Genomic DNA, 18,265 nt, shown 5'->3' with positions numbered 1-18,265 from the left:
CACACAATTAACTAGAAGGTTTTCAACAAGCGTTATGGGCACTCGTTGACCATCACTCTCTGGCCTCCTCTGGCCTGCATGAGGTGCCCAGTTCCAGATGTTCATTCTCAGAGCTCAAACATGGGCACATCAGCAAACATAAAGGACTTTACAAGCACTGCTGGCAGACTATGCAAATACCCTTTTAGTGTATGCTTTTCATACAATAGTTCCCACAGTCCTACCAACTCTACAGGTCTCTGCCATTTGTACTTCACATCTGCCCTTAAGACCTTTGTAATAGGAGGCCAGAGAAATCCACTTTGAGGCAGAGTCCTGTGGTGAACAGTGACACCCAGTGATGAGTTTCACACTGATCTCCCGTGAGCAGCGCTGTAACTCCGGCCAGGACTACGTGACGTGCACTAACAAGGAAGAACAAGGGGATAGAGTGCACTATCGGCAAGTTTGCTGATGACCCCAAGCTGGGAGGAGTGGCTGACACTGGAAGCTGTGCTGCCATCCAGAGACCTGGACAGGCTGGAGAGCTGGGCAGGGAAACATTTACTGAAGTATAACAAGGGCAAATGTAGAGTCTTGAATCTGGGCAGGAACAACCCCAGGTTCCAGTGTAAGCTGGGGAATGACCTGTTAGAGAGCAGTGTAGGGGAAAGGGACCTGGGGGTCCTGGGGACAGCAGGGTGACCATGAGCCAGCACTGGGCCCTTGTGGCCAGGAAGCCAATGGTACCTGGGGTGGGTTAGAAGGGGGTGGTCAGTAGGTCAGAGAGGTTCTCCTGCCCCTCTGCTCTGCCCTGGGGAGACCACACCTGGAATATTGTGTCCAGTTGTGGCCCCTCAGTTCCAGAAGGACAGGGAACTGCTGGAGAGAGTCCAGCGCAGGGCAGCAAAGATGTTTTCGAGGTCCCTTCCAACCCCTGACATTCTGTGATTCTGTGATTTGCTTGACGTGTTTGCTATAGGTGGAAACACTTGTCTATCAGCAAGTACAGATGAAATTCAGGAAGTAAAACACCCCTATATAGCAGCTGAGGAGGAGACTTGGATGGTCCAAATCACCCCCTTTACAAATCACTTTGCTGATTCCCAGGGTCATAGCATCAGAACAGATCCCGTCCTTCTGAAGCTCACTTGGAACACACTGATGCTTTGGGTTCTTCTGTTCTGCAAACCAAAATCTCCACCAGGGTCTTCATGTTCTGGCCTCATGTGGTGGGTGAGTTCACTTCAAATCGCTGCCACTTCTCCCCCGCATTGACAACAAGAAGAAAGTTCCGCAGAGACTGAGCACTGGAAATCACCAAGAATGTGGGTTGTACGGCAGCTGCCAAACCACGCTCAGTTTGCCGAGCCTAAGGAACATGCTAAAATCTTCACGCAGTACACGATGTGACACTTATTAGTGTCTTAAGTCCACTTTTCCAAAGTTAACCTATTGCTCATCTCAATTATCCCATTTCCTAAATTCATAACTTCTCCCTCACAGGCCTTCAGCTTCCTTTGTGTTCCTCGTACTGCAATTCTGCCTTTCATCTATATTCTCTACATTCCTCTGGCCTTCTCCCAGGGCATGTGCATAAAAAACCCTGTTGGAACTGGAGTTCTGCCAAATTTAAGTTCACTGACACTTAAAGGAATTCCAACTGTCCTCAAATCAGACTGAAAAGAATCTCTAATGATGCCTTATTTTTAATTCTTCTTAAGTAGAGGACTCTAATGAATTTTTCTGATTTATTGGGGGAGTAAGGCAGATCTAGGTTTTCACAGATTCCTTCATGAATATTTCTCACTACATACTGGATGTCATTAGTCTACTGAGAATCAATTAGCCCAAATGCTGTTATGACAGTTACAGAGAAATTGTATTTTTAGCTACAATTTCTAGTGTTCAGTCTCTTCCCAAGCAATCTTCACAGAAACACTGAAAACTTCAAATCTATTCGGGTAGTGAAAGAAAATCTCTTGGATGAGAAAGAAATATACGTGATTGGGAGGGTTTTCCAGAAGAAAACATGAGCTTTTTACTCCTAGATGTACTCTGTCCAATCGAATGTATAAGCAATCAAAACACAGCAAAAGGAGAATTTATTTTCTCTGTTTCATTTGATTCGGTTGTAGACGTCTCCCAAGGAAGTGACAAATAAGCAATGCTCTCTTTGGCCATTTAATACAACAGATGCTGAACAATCATTTTCCATAAGCTGCAGCATCACAAATTCACCATGTCTGATGCACTTCCATTAGCCAACCCTCCCCCCCTTGCCCTTCTCCTGTCCTTTCACAACTACCATCAATATTAGAAGAAACGTGGCAATATGGGAGATGACTTACAAGGCCAAAGTCACATTCTGTGTGCTGCAACACGTGTTCTTACAGAAACCATCCAGAGAGCCAGGCAGGCTCACTGTCATACACACTGGACAGTCATGGACCCAAGCAAAAAAACAAAGACCGAGTGTGAAGACGCCCCTCTTTTGTAAATATATTTCCCCTTGTGATAAGGGGAACCGAAAATAGGAGTATAAGGACACGCAAGTAAGTGCAAAGGACAGGGGAAGTAAACAGAACAAAGTGTGACAGGGGTGCCACATGATAACATCAATGGAAGAGCTGCTAACCTTATCTAAGGTCAAAACTCACGGAATCCCAGAATGTCAGGGGTTGAGGGGCCCTGGAAAGCTCATCCAGTGCAATCCCCCCATAGAGCAGGAACACCCAGCTGAGGTTCCACAGGAAGGGGTCCAGGCGGGTTTGAATGTCTGCAGAGAAGGAGACTCCACAACCTCCCTGGGCAGCCTGGGCCAGGCTCTGACACCCTCACCATGAAGAAGTTTCTTCTCAGTTTTAAGTGGAACCTCCTGTGTTCCAGTTTGCACCCATTACCCCTTGTCCTGTCATTGGTTGTCACCAAGAAGAGCCTGGCTCCATCCTCCTGACACTCCCCCTTTAGATATCTGTAAACATGAATGAGTCCCCCCTCAGTCTCCTCTCCTCCAGCTCCAGAGCCCCAGCTCCCTCAGCCTTTCCTCACACGGGAGATGCTCCACTCCCTTCAGCATCTCTGTTGAAGATTTGGTTTTGTTGTCTGACCTCGGTCACACGTCACCACGCAGATGGACCCTCCTGTTCTCCCCAGCACACAACCTGTTTCTCAATAATCACCCACATCGCTGATATTTCTGAGCTGTAGAGCCAGGACACACAGCACAAAGTACGAAGACCGTAACGAAGGTTTCTTCCCAAGGAGGCACCAGGCATGGGAAGAACACGGTTTAATCCGATTTCAACCAGCAGCACAGGTAGCTGCAGGTTCCTTAAAACGACGCGTTGCGCAGCTCCACTCGAGGCTGTCTTGTGTGAGTATATTGCCTACCAGAGCTATAAAGCCTTCACATCCAAACACATTAATGTTCGAATGTACAGCTTTCTTACCACCCACGCCACCCTGCCTGGAACTGGCAGGAAAAATCAGAGAAAAACTGGTATCAGTTGCTTTCTAACAAGAAACTGACAGCCACTTTGTCACACAACCTAAGCAAACCATCACCACCAATGACTGCAGACAGTTGTTGGAGTGGAACTTGATTTTATTTGAAGAGATGTCACTATATTTTTCTGCCGAGAAAGAATGCCGGATTACCTGTCTGTTTCAGTCACAACATGCTATGCTGAGATTATTTATCTTCTTTCTCTCTGGATTCAAAACTGAGGGGGCACCTCAGAAAGAGAAGGACGATGTGAGCACCAAGGCCCTGGAACATCATACTGCAGACATTCATCCACTTGTTTCCTCTACCACAGGTTGGCTTGAAACTCAGAGGGTAATACAGAATTCTGGTATTTTCTAATGCAACTCTTCTCCTGTTTTCTCCTTAGCTCTTACATATAGTCCTTAACACCACAACCTCCGGTCTTTCAACTGTTGGTGCATTTTACCTCTAGAAGGCCTCTGGAAATCAGGAACAGGAAAAGGGGCAGGCAGCCTTTCAATGGAAGGATGTACTAGTTTGGATTTGATTTCTTTTTAAGTGCAAGAAGTTTGCATAATGATCTGATCTCATCACTGGCATCAAATGTATCCTACCAGACACCTGGGAAGAAAATACATGCAACTCAGTGCAGTCGTGGTGGTCACTGGATCCCCGAGTGTGAACGGCCACTGCAGACTTGGGGAAGTGTCTGTCATAATTCATCTATTTTCATGTCTATTATGAAACCCTCCTGGGGTTAAATAATACACAGATACAAGACAGTTTCACCTTCCACTGGAAGGTTTTTAGAAATGAAAACAGACATGTTTTTTGAGGCAAAATCTTTTGCAGTTAACTCCTCAGTTCTGCGCATATTCCTATAGAATCTGTGGCCAAAGGAAGCTCCTCTAACCCATTTCCCATCACCTCCTCTGATCTGTCAACTTCAATCGGGCTTTTCTTGTAGCACTGCTTGTCCTGTACTGAGAGGACAACAAACAAACAACTCATCCTTCTGGATTTATAACTGCAAACTACAAATTTATTCTACTTTTCACCAGGCGCTATTCACTACTGCACATTCTGGACGACCGGACTTCACCTATTCCCATCACCTGCCTCTTCTCTCCTCTATCTCTAATAAAATACTCAAGCCAGGCAGAAAAATTCCAAATGCAGAAACATCTATCAGCATATTTACTGATCAATCAGGCAAATTTGGTACGTTTTAATATGTTGAATCATTGTGGCTATCATTTATTTTTAACTGCTTATTTTACAATTAACTTGCATTTGGAAGCAGTCAAATAAACGGAAGGCTTCTGAATGGAATTGTCCGATCATCTTCCCTTTGGGGGAACAGAACTTCAAATTGGCAGATTCAAATAACTGATTTTGCAGCCAAATGTCAATACAGAATAAAGGGACCCTCAAGATTTCTTTGATGAAATGACTTGTACTGAAGTACCAATATTGTGCTGTGTACTAGAAAACGGCATTAAATCAGGAAATAGGGATTTTTTTAGCCTCACTAAGAGGAGCAAAGCGGAATGTCTATGTTTAGATTAACTACGAGGATCTGGGTTTGCTTATGGCCATTGACTGTCAGGACATTTAAAGTGTCTTGACGGATTAGACGTGTGTTACAGAGACTGAATTCCTCCTGCTTTAAAGAAAAGGGACCAATGTACTCACGACCAGCTGACATCCTGTTCACTTAATATATTCTGGACTTGGACTGGAATAAGTAACACAGACGGATCAGTGGTAAATATTAAGCGAAGCAGAGGAAAAAGCATTAGCAGCAGTACAGAGAACAGAAGGGAAGCAAAGGTGACTAATACTGAAGGAAAATGGGTTTGTATGTTGGATGCAGTCATTACAAAAGGGTCGTAAGTGACATAAATGATAAAGGGACACATGGAAGGGGAGAGGTACAACGGGAAATCATGAGATAGTAGGTCATGCTGAACAAATCTGATTAACTTCTGTGAAAAAGTCACAATAAGAACTGATGGGACAGACTAACAGACATAATGTATTTGGACTTCAAAATGGCTTCTAATACTTCGCAGCAAAAAAAAGCTAGGGGAAAAGGTCAGTAAATACAGTGCGGATAAAGATGGAAATTCTAAGCTGAATTTAAAACAAGGTCAGTAAGAAGCAGCAGAGAGGTAGAGGAGAGACGGAGCACTGACAGCTCTGCCAACGGCGCAGAGTTTGACCCCTCTCACTCAGACAAAGTACCAAAGAGAAACAAAGGGACTCGGGAAGAAATTAAAGCTACGGCCATAAAATATCAAATTGGAAAGGAAGGTTTGGCAATGCAGAGTCCCAGCAACCTGCTTAAAACTCAACACTAGATTAATTGCTTGCTGTTGAGTATTCTCTTCCATGGCAGAAGATAATTGTAGGCAAAACCTTCAAATGCCTTAGTTTGCTTAGTTATTCTCTCATGATGTTAGAGGTTGAAATGAGCCAATAAGAGATCACTTAACACTGGTGACCGTGTCAGACAAAACACACCAACAGTCCCCAGCGAGGAAAAGGCAGAAGGAGAAATAAGAAGCCACTTGCCACAACCCATTCATAGAAGACTCAGAGGAAGAAAATTCCCCGCAAGTTAAACTCGTGCACTAATACAGGGAACCAGACACCTTGGACAGAATGCTTAGGACATTCTTTTTCTTGCTCTCGTACACATAAGCTACAGGAATTTAATTACGCTGTTTCCATCACCTAAGAACCTTCCAGTATGTCAAGCCTGTTGCTTCCAGCATTACAGGGACTCGGCAACATCCTCAGATGATCGCTGTGTTTCATGACCCCTTGTCAGACTAAATCAAAAAGCGGCTTTAAAGCAGACAGTCACGCAGAAATTGCCCAGCCTGTCAACATGCGTGCACTCGGAACATCTCCACCGTTGTGAGTGCGCAACTAGATAAGCAACAGAAAACACTGTACACAGCACAGCTGCATGTAAATAAAGCCCGTCTTATCAAGCCCTCTTTCTATAACCTTAAGCCCTGCTGTCTCTGCAAATTTTTAGTTGTAGCCTCAGCCTCTCTAGACTGTCAAACATCTACCATTCAAAGTCAAACCCACCTCCCAAACATCACACAATCCCAGAATGTCAGGGGTTGAAGGGACCTGGAAAGCTCATCCAGTGCAATCCCCCCATGGAGCAGGAACATCCAGATAAGGTTTCTTTTATTCACCACTCCTTTAATGTAGTAACAGGCTGTAGAATTTTTTCTTGGATAGTTTCTTTGGTCAGAAGATCCTGTTTCAAGGGACTGCCACCACTGGAGGTCACTATCTCCTGGAGCAGGAAAATAATATGGTCCAAAATATATCACCAGCCCCAAAGAAATCCATTCGTAAAACAAAGTATTCCCAGTACTTCTGGCCAATAGACAGGGAGACGGTAGCACATGTAACAGGAGCCACTGTACAGTAAAGAACAGGCTGCTCAGCATAGCTAATGTTGGCTTTGGGGCATTTCGATTCAGCTGCATTTTATACAGATGCTGTTGAAGAAGCCAGTAGGGAAACTGTGCCCCAAGTTCTTGGCAGTAGGGGTAATATTCGAAACACACATGTGGAAGCAGCAGTGTTGGATACAGGACGTTTGTTTGAGATTTCCAGTAACAGTTCTGTGAGACACAGCAAGAGCTCCCTCTCCATATTATCTTCAAACAGATCTGAGTGAAAGGGCAAACAGAAATCTGAAAGAGATGATTGCTGCCTTTGTGAGGGACACGGTTACCCGCAGAGACGGAACATATATGAATTCCTATTTGCAATCATTTCCACTATTTATGAGGTCAGCGGACTCGCTCCTGCTGAGCTCAATTTAGCAAGAGCTCTGGCTGGATCAGTGCAGAGAACATCACAATCACATTGACTTGGTGATGTCTAAACTACCGCAGATATGCAACTCCAGGCTATCAATAGGCTGAAATCTATGCACATTTCAGCAGACAGCCAGATTTAAAAAGCTAAGATGTAAATACAAATTAAATAATGGCCTAATTAATTATGAGTCGAGAATAAAAGGACGCAGCTCACACACCAAATGTTCTAGACCGGCCACTGGTCTAAGCCCACACAGGAACTTTCTTCCTCCCCAAGCGCCTCATGTTTTGGTGGCAATTCTTCAATTACAATTTACTTAAGAAAGTGGGGGGGATGAAGGTTTGTAAATTTTTAAGGTTAGAATGTCTGGCAGTCATTGTCATACTGATTATATAAATAGAAGAAAATTGCATATAGCACAGGGCTTGAAATTTAAATTTCAGAATGTATGTTAGGTCTCACATTACAAGTTTTGATGAGTCTAATTGGGGGCCAAGAGCAACAAACGCACACTGAACTCCGCTTTGTGCCACGCCTGACACCAAACAGAATGAAATGCCCTCTGTGCTTCTGAAATGAACTGCATGTCAAACTTCAGCCAACAGATTACGACTTAAACAATTTCCTGAAAAGTGGAACCCTTCGCTCTAGATCCTCTCTCTTGAGAAGAACAACCAGCTGTCAGTCTGCAGAGTTTCATCTTACAGCCTTAATGAGTTCATCACTGAACTAATAGAAGAAATAAGGCACAGGACCACAACTACCATCTCCAAACATGACAGATCACAAAGGGCAAGCTTGGGGGTCTAATTCCAGCTGTATCACTGCAGTAAGCACTTCTGCAATGTGGTGCAAGATGCAGAGAAGGGCTAAAGAAGCGCTCTACAACGTATATCGAGATTAAGCTGATACCTCTTGACCAGCACAACATTTATATTTCCGAATGGACTGCAGGACACCTGTCCTAATCAGGCTTGCATGCGCAATTTTGCAGGCTGTCAATGCTAGAAAGGGTACAAAGTACATCAGGCCAGTTCAGCTATTTAAAATTTTATGTGTAACTTCTGACTAATAAATACAAACTTCCTACTAGTTTTTGTTCTCCTAATTCAGAAATATTTACTAGCATTAAAAAGACAATATCATATTTGGGTTGAAAGATCTAATATATGTTGTACACCCCTCTATTTTCACTTCCAGGAAACCTCTTTAGCAATTCATGTTCCAGGCCTTGGTAGAAACCCTGTCCATCAAAACCGGGATAGCAATGGAAATGGAATCAAAATGTTCCATCTAGTAACACTGGCTTATTCTTTTTTTAAGTGTAACACTCAGTTTCATTATACTTAAGTATTTTTTATCAGTGTTTGCACAGAAAAGCAGCAATGTGCATTTTAAAAGAACTGCGAAGAGTGTGGCGAAGTTGAGAACAGCGTGAGCCTTTTCTCCCTGGGAAACGAGCCCACAGACAAAATCCCATTCCAGTAATTTAGTTTAGTCCTACATATAAAATAACTGAAGTCGAGGCGCCTGCACTGTTATTATTTTTCTGATGTTTCTGACACCGATGTGCTGAGCTTTATGGCATTCACAGTTTCAACAGCAGTTGAGTTTCCACTTGGTATAGTCGTAATACTCCTTAATATTTTCGTTTTGATGTAATTTGCGGCCCCAGCTTTTTAAATATCCGCTCTGTAATAATGTTTAATTTCAGGGGTCACTCCGCCAAGGAGTATATTAAAGCTTATAAAACTCATTTCCAAAGCTCAAATATCAAGCTGTGATCAGGTTAGGAGGGCAGCATCTGTGAATATTTCATCTTTTATCATGCTGATAATAAGGAGATGACAGAGGCACATTATTACAATGAGAGAATTGCTCATTTCAGCCCCGGCTGCTGGAAGCTGGGTCTGCAGCGTGCGTTCCTCAAGAAAATCAATTCTTATACGAAAAGCAAGTTTACTGAGCCACCACTGTGTCTTATTTGATTGTAATGAATAATATATGGACCCAAGAGCTTGTGCATCTGGTAGGGAGAGGGAAAGGAAAACGTTTAAGTTTGGAGGGGCACTTGAGTATAAACAAAAATTGATCAAAACCGTCTTTTATTGTTTAGAAGCAACGTTATGGGACCGCTGTTTGATAGACTATCATTTTAATAACAGATCTTGGCAGGTCCGCTAACACAAAGCCAGGGTGTTCGCCTGCCCCGGCGGAGCAAGTTCCAGCTTCCAGTCACCTGTTCACGCTCCAATAATGCCCAGCGGTGTGACCGCTCAGGGACGCCAGCGGCTCCTGCCGCAGCCTCCGGTACCTTCACTCCCTGGCCACATTTCTCACTAATCTCTACCTAAAGAAACATCTGAGAAAAAAACCCTCACCTATCACCTTTTGTAAAAGACTGAAAACACCCTCCTATTAAAAAGTAGCAGCATTATTCCTACTTTAAGAGGGCCAGAAGAAAAGAAAAGTTGAAATCCTCTTATTTCTTGGCTTATATATATATATATATATATATGAGGTTCCACAGGAAGGTGTCCAGGCGGGTTTGAATGTCTGCAGAGAAGGAGACTCCACAACCTCCCTGGGCAGCCTGGGCCAGGCTCTGACACCCTCACCATGAAGAAGTTTCTTCTCAAATTTAAGTGGAACCTCTTGTGTTCCAGTTTGAACCCATTGCCCCTTGTCCTGTCATTGGTTGTTACCCAGAAGAGCCTGGCTCCATCCTCCACCCTTTCCATATTGATCCCCATGAATGAGGTCACCCCTCAGTCTCCTCCAAGCTAAAGAGACCCAGGTCCCTCAGCCCTCATCAACCCAGGCAAACTCCGCCACTGTCCTGCCTTCCCCTGGGCCCTCAGCGGTACGGGGCTCCCCAGGACAGCCCCCAGCAGAGGAGACAAAGGCGCCATTCGGTAACCCTGCCTTCTCTGGATCTTCTGTCACCAGGGCACCCACCTCATTCACCATGGGCCTACATTGCCTCTCTCACATCTTTAACAATAACATGTAAAACGACAACCATTAATGTGAACTTCCCTGGCGTTATTTGGCTGTTGATAGCGCTAATATATGAAGATGAAAGACTAGAACTCATCTCTGATACGCTATCAGGGGAGCAAAACTCCCTCTGCTGAGATAAACCTGCATAAAGAGCAGGACTCCAAATACAGTGTCCTCTAGGAGGCAAGGCTTTTTGATTTTAATATTGAAACAGAGGCATTGTTCAAAGAGATCTGCGTGTGAAATCATTATCTTGAAAATAAACAACTTAAAAACATTCAGCCCCCACCACCACACTGGCACCAGCCCCTAAAGCGCAGGTTTCAGAGCTGAAGGCCTGGGATTTGGTGTTTGCTGCACAAGACCACAATTTCCTAGTTGGTTTCCCCCAACCCCCAAACTCTTTAAACATGCAGAATTTGATGGTATAATTATGCATACTTAATCACGAGTCTCTTTTATTAAAAAGGTAATCTTATAGCAATTAAGTCTTAACAATGGGTAACTTTCCAGCACCAGGGAGGGTCATTTTTACTGAAATATATGTCACAAAAGCGATGTTTTCTTCCTACCTTCCAAACGCCTCTCAAAGTCCAGGCCCTCTGAGCGAGACATTAAAGTAATTCCTTACCATTTCATTCTTGCTCTTTAAATTCCTCCTAATGCAATGTAATCACGATGATGCAATGCAATCACAGCGGCCCCCATTTATGATCAAAATGAAAAAATACTTAAAATAATAATAAAAAAGCTAGCTTCGCAATGATTCAACTTCAATAAGTTGGCCTACAAACCAGCTTAATTAATCATTTGAAATTATCTTCTTACTTTTACTTTTTGTTACAGCACAGAATTAGATTTACTATTAATGGACAAAGCAGCACTTACTAGTGAGTATATAACCTTAAATACTTCATTAAAAAGTGCCGTTTCCATTAACAGAAGGTATTACTGTAGTTAGTAGCTTTTAAAGGGCTTGTTAATGGCTCACTCTTTTTATTCATCATCAAAATTGAAGTATTACTAGTATATGTTTTATGAACTTAAGCCAAGAAATATGCTTATTCAGCTGTAACAGCACACTTACAAATGATACTTGCTCCTTAAAATAGATTTCTGCTATTCCATGGTTGTAACAGTCTTACTAATGGAGTAATAACGACGTGAACGTTATTAGCACACCTTGGATGATGGGATGGCCATCACACTCATGACAAAACATAAGTTGCAGCCATGCAAAACTTTCACCCAACTTCATATGGGACGTTATACAGTTTGAACGTGAATTTGTAAAGAAAACCAAAACCCATATAAAAACCTACTTGTGGGTACTCTGTTTCATTTAGAACGCAACAAACAGAATCCAGTTTACAGGATGGAGGGGTGGATAGGAAAGTATCATTCCTTAACTACTAAAGGACCCCAGCTCATCACAGAAAGGCCAGCCCAGCCGTGGAGATAAGGACTTGGCTTCTCAGAATCTTAGAGCTGTCCACGAAGGATAAAGGAGAACCCTGGAGAATCGAGATAACAGCAGCATCCCAGCCCCTCTGATGTATCTCTGAAACACTCACAGATAAGTAACTATAGCAAGGTCAGCTCCAGGGACACCGGTATCAGTAGAGAATTTGAGGTTTTAGGAATCAGGGACAAGAGGGATTGCTGCTAGAGAACACTGAAAATGAGCCATCAGCATAAACGGGAATAGCAACTGTAAAATCTTGCAAATATGTTGTAATTTTGCATTCTTATACATTTGCTAAGGTTTGGGCCAAAGCCCACACTCCTCACTGAACAGCCTTCTCCCTGCTTCAGTTTCCTGTTTAGCAAATACTCCTTGAGCCAGTATTATACAGAACCCTGCAGAGAAATCAGATGAGAATGATAGAGTCTTTACCTCTCAAACACAAACCTTCCAGGCAAGGAGAATTCATTCTGCACACATTACAGACATTGAGTTTTTAAAGGGGTGGGGAGAGGTAAAGGAACTAAAACCAAACGAAAAGCAACACCACCACACTACAACGTTCATCTTTTCACTCGGATGCATTATTTGCAGTTCCCCTAATATTAATATATGCAAGCTCCTGCAGAATCGCTAGGTGTTATTATTCACTACAGTTTTCTATTGCACTGTGATAAATGACACCCCCAGGAGTAGTGCTGCTTGGTGAATGCTTATTACAATCATTTAAGTAGGAGCTGATTTACCTTAAATAGGTTGTTTCATATGGCCAGATGCCACAGCTGTATAGGCCCAGCACTGCTGAAAAGTGGAAGTGAAAACCCAGAGCAAAACCATGTTAAATATAGAATACCGTGGCAAAGCAGCACAGACTGAAGTTGAAGATCTTACTCCTACGTAAAATTCAGATGAGACGAACAGCTAGGGAAACAGCTGTATATATCATTGGTTTTTCTGATGTTTGGCATTCATATGCAAGTCCCATTAAGGCTCAGCTCCAGGGCTAATAAAACTGTTTCACAGTACAAAAAGTCTCTATGCGATTGAATACTGGGAAAAAAAAATCTCATACAAACACATTGGACATCATAATGAAGCCAATATACAAAATTTTTTCATCTGATCCCATAGGACAAAAATTGTAAAGATAAGAAGGAGTAGTATGCAATAGAAACTGTGAAGCAAAGCTCAACTTCTTTAATAAAGACACCTGAGGTACCTATTGGCAGCATAGCTCTGTATAGGCCACCTACTCCCATGACAGTAGAAAATCATCAACATAAATGAGGATTCTAAAACTGTATCACCCACATATGTGCACTACAACAGTAAACATGTTGATAAATAAGCAATTTTAAACAGAAGAGTAAATTTAGTTGATGAGCGGGTAGTGAGGTGGACTGCGAACTGGCTGAAGGGAAGAAGCCAGAGTCGTGGTCAATGGGGCAGAGTCCAGTTGGAGGTCTGGATCTCTTGAGATGATCGTCAGACCCCGTTACAGTAGGAGTTCACACCAAATTTGTCCAGCAATTTAAATAAGTATTTCAAATGGAAAACAGTAATGAATTAAACTCTAGCTTTCTAAAGTAAACGAGTAAGCCAGCAGCCAGAAATATTCTGATGAGAGTAAGTAAAGCAATTAAACTTCAGCTACTTTTTAAAACAAATTCTTTTAGATGCTAATGGCCATTGTTTTCTCACTTAGTAAAATTTTGTGTCACAAAAGGTTAGATGATTGCAAAGATTTAATTGAGTGTCTAACAGAAAGGGAAACGTTTCTTCAAAAGGCTAAGATGGACCTCTTACCACCATTCCTCCAGCTACACGTCCTGTAACAATAGAACTGTGATTTGCTGAAATTAAAATGCTATTATGGTGGAATTAGGGCTTCAATATTTTTAGCAGCTTAAATAGGCCTTCCATTTTTATAGGACATCTGATAATAGATAATTACATTTCAACTTAAAGAAACTGAGTTGTTTTCCTACGGAAAAACACTTTCCTTTTTTCCAGAGAGGTGTCTGTACAGCCAGGGTTGGTAGCAGCGGTGGGCTGGCGGTGCCTACAGCAGCTCTGGGGATATATATTAGCATATACAAGGCCCTTCGTGGCTGCTTGATTCCACCTATTGCAAATTCCACTGCAGCATCAGAGTGCGCTGAGCACGCGTGACAAAGCAGTCCCGTAACACGGTGGTTTGGTAGAGGACAACTTTTGGTATTAAAAAAATATCCTGTTCCCACGTCATCGGGTTCTCTTTATGTCTACCGTATCATTCAGTAGTCTAATTAACGAGTTCTAATAGCAATTCGACGCTGTGTTAGAGGAAGGTGCAATGGTTTAAGCAGCAGCTCTTTTCTGTGAATATGGAAATAAGTCCAAGTAGTGCATTTTCTATAAGATAGAGGGTATTTATTTTATATTTACGTGAAACGTGTCTGAAATAATTTCTATCCTTTCTATTGATCAGAAACAATGGAAAAGCAAGGGGCTGTTATTACCCCGCCAACACTCACGCGGTACATCTCCTGGGAGTCAGACAGGGGAAGAAAGCCACGAGCATTCCCTGTCTTCTGTTTCAGACTGACCTTCAAGATTTACTGCTTTAAAATGTTAATCATCCTGAGTGACATTTCTTGTGTCACTAAGTGGATTGTAACAGCAGAGGGAGAAACATTCTTTTTAACAACTTTCCTCACAGTCAGAGAGGGGTGAGCGAAGCCAGCGCGGAGGCGAGGAGACGGCTCCTCCAGGAGAGCCGCGAGGGCACGCACGCTCCAGTCAGCGCATCGTGATCGGGGAGGCGATGAGGGCCTGCACAGCAACAATCCCGCCCAGCTCCACACAAAGACCTTTTATTGAATCACACACAACTGGTCCAGTGGCACCTCTCAGCCTTCCACTGATCTAGGGCCTCAATGGTGAGAGCACCGGGCAAGACGATACGACCGACGTGAAATGAGAAGCGTGGCTGCCCGCGGCTCAGAACCGCCACACTGTTCCTTCACCACCACCCCAAGTATGGAACGGGAAACTCTATCTGTATTCGGAGATGCAACTGCTCCATTCAGGCAATTTCAGGGGGATTAAAGCATTACCATGAAACATGATTAGGGCACTTTGGCTTTGGCAGGCAACACCATGAGATAGTCACCATGCAAAAGTACCCGACTTCTGATACTACACAGTCTGGGCTCGGAACTTTGCAGAATCCCTTGGTAATCACACAAGATTTGCAAACGCAATACAGGGCAGGGGGGAGTCACAGGCTGCTGGAGAGGCAGCTGCTGCCTGCAGCACCTAGAACTCCATTGGGGTTGGCTTTCAGGTGACTGAACCAAACTGTTTGTATCTACGTGCTTTGAAAATAGCAGCGATATGTACACACCTCGCGGGCTATCCTCATCCTCATTTCTAACCAATCGCGTCTCTAATGTTCTGAAAGGTTTGTTATAATTAGGAAGCAGCCAACGCTGCAGGCAATGCTTTCACGAATGCCACTCTTGAACAACCTGTCTGCCAATGCAAAGCCCTCCGAATTATGGTTTACAATTTCTTTTCCTGACCTTGCTGCTTCATCTTGGTCGTTGGCAAATTTCCATGAATCAATTCCAAAACAATGAGGTCCACAAGTGGCAAAATAAAATTTGCACCACAAATACCAAAACTTGAAATGCTGGTTGTAAAAGTACAATAAGAGATTTTTAGATTTGGCTGTTTAAAATGTCCATTAAAAGTGTTCCTGTTTAATTATGACCAATGCATCAGAAGAAATTGAATACCAGTCCCATCAATTTTAAAATTATCATTTCACTCTCAGCTAATCAAGTCAAAGAAAGGTCAAAGACCTCTATCTTCTAACAAACACAGTTCTTGATTCATTACGTTTGTCAAAAATTTTATACTGTAAAAAGTGACATAACCCTACTATTTTATCTGCATCATTATCATTTTTAAATATGTTATTTAATCTCCATGACCTTTGCATTACAATTTATACTGAATGAAGTAGGGCCAACACCCTGCAAATGAAATGGGAGCCATAACCACACACTTCAGAGGTCTCCTCTGTACTGAAAGAGCTGATAAAAAGAATTATTTTTCAAATTAGTAAAGCCTATTTTAATGCATTTTAAGTCACTAAACCAAAACTAAAATATTTGCACAGTAAAGGAAGAAACATGGAAGTATAGTAACGGAACATAAAATGTTTGAATTCTTTCTTAAGAAGTTTCAAATAGTGCAGATCAACAACACAGAACAGAAATTAATTGCAAATAAATCAAATTTCACAGAATCCCAGAATGTCAGGGATGGGAAGGGACCTGGAAAGCTCATCCAGTGCAATCCCCCCATGGAGCAGGAACACCCAGCTGAGGTTCCACAGGAAGGTGTCCAGGCGGGTTTGAATGTCTGCAGAGAAGGAGACTCCACAACCTCCCTGGGCACTCTATTCCCTTGTCCAAATCATTGACGAATATATTGAATAATAACGGCCCCAGTACTGACCCCTGAGGCACTGCACTGGATCCAGGCCTCAACTGGACTCCTCGCCATTGACCATGACTCTCTGGCTTGTCCGCTTCAGCCCGTTCGCCGTCCACCTCACCACCCACTCACCCAGACTGCACTCCCTCCGTTCAGCTGAAGCTGAAGCATTTCTTCCTGAAGCATTTCAAAATGACCACATGCAAGCAACAAAAGCAACAAGAGACTTGAAGATCATCCATGTCTGGGAAACAATCCATCCGAACGCAATTATTTCTCGTGTGTTTGGTGTCTTCTGTACACTAAGATTTGTATTTTATGTACTTACACAGAATTAAGTACTTTTTCCATATATCGCCACAGTACTTGAGCTTTCAGATCTGATAACTTACTGTGAAAAACAGGCAAAGGAAATGGGGCTGTCTGGCTCCACATCTCCAGCCTGCCCTGATGTACTAAAGCAGAACGATAGAGCCGTGCGCTTCCCTTTGACAGCTCTACCCACTGGAGTTTAAGGGACAAACCCAACCAACCAGAAACACAACAGCAACGAAAAAACCCAACATCAGATGTAATTTGGATTTGGATTTCCCAGACCAGGAGTATTTTTCCTGTATAAACATTCTGCCATTTCAGAAACTCTCACAGTAACAAGAGACTTCTGTAATAATTACCCCACAGTTACTTTCATGCAGTTTCTGTAAAAATAACCCCAGCAGTTAGACAAACATTGGCCTAATGATCAAAAGTACGGAAGTCCCACAAGAATAAGGATTTAATAGCGCAGTATGACAATGCTTCTAACACTGTACAGCTTAATCAACGTAACCATGAAGCTAATTTTGCCGACAGAGTTACACTGTTTTATGTCTCAGCTTACTAGATACTGCCCTATCTGTAGCCACCTAATTAGAGAAGAAAACCTAATGGAAACCAAACAAGGGCAATCGTAGGCATCCTTTTTCAAGAGAACACACCTTCAAAGGAGCCATCGCACGATAGCTGAAGTGCTCTCTTGGGGCAGAAAAGCTCAAGGTGGTACAAATACGGCACGGTCGTATGCTATAAATCAGGCTCGTTGTATGTAAACAGTGTGGTTTTCTTGCTTTTAATGAGACAATTTTCCCCTGCACTGGAGAAGCTAACAATAGGAAAAGCGTCTTTGATTTGATTCATGGCAAGCTTTATTTTCAATTGCAGCAGCTTTGTTGCAGGCCCCAGCCCTTTCATCTCAAAGAAAAACCTAACACGTCTTACCTGAAAACGCAGGGGATTTTAACAGCCATTCCCAATTCATCTGTCTAGATAAGCGAATGGTTCTGCATTTACCCTCATCTTGATCAAATAAAAAACATTAGCCTGAACGCGATCTTTATTTCTCTTCTTGAGAAGGAGCTGAGAGGTTACAACTGAAATAAAGATTCTGTTCAGAGTAACGTTTTTTATTTGATCAGGATGAGAGTTTACATTGATGCGGGTTTTCTTCCTATTGGGAGGTAATCTGGTATTTTCTTGCAAAAGCAACCCAGGAATGTATTTCACGTGCTGGTCATTGAATGGGTGGGAAATGCCCAGACAGACAAGGCTCCCGAGTGCAAAAAAAATCCGTAATGATAATTAAACAATAAAGAGCTGGTAGCATCTGTTCCCTCACATCCCTGCGGGGTTCATGTGTAGCACTTGAGGTGATCTCTGTATATTGGTCAAAAGGGTTAATTATTCTACAATGGGAAGCAGAAAAAAAAGTAACACTCTGAGGGAAAGTCTCACCGAGGAAATGTGCATTACTGAATCAATGGCCAGCAAGTGCAGAACTGACTCACAGCGGGCTGCTAATGATGAGACAAAGATTACAGCGAGATACATCTTGAATATCTGGTAAGGACATCAACTCAGAAATAATAACACTGAGGCAGCGCACACTAGAATGGATGGTGTAAACAGGAAAAAAAAAAGAGGAGGAGTGAAGATCATGAAGGTGG

Source organism: Patagioenas fasciata, chromosome 25 (assembly GCF_037038585.1).
Source record: "Patagioenas fasciata isolate bPatFas1 chromosome 25, bPatFas1.hap1, whole genome shotgun sequence".
NCBI lineage: Eukaryota > Metazoa > Chordata > Aves > Columbiformes > Columbidae > Patagioenas > Patagioenas fasciata.
This window is presented reverse-complemented; position numbering follows the sequence as displayed.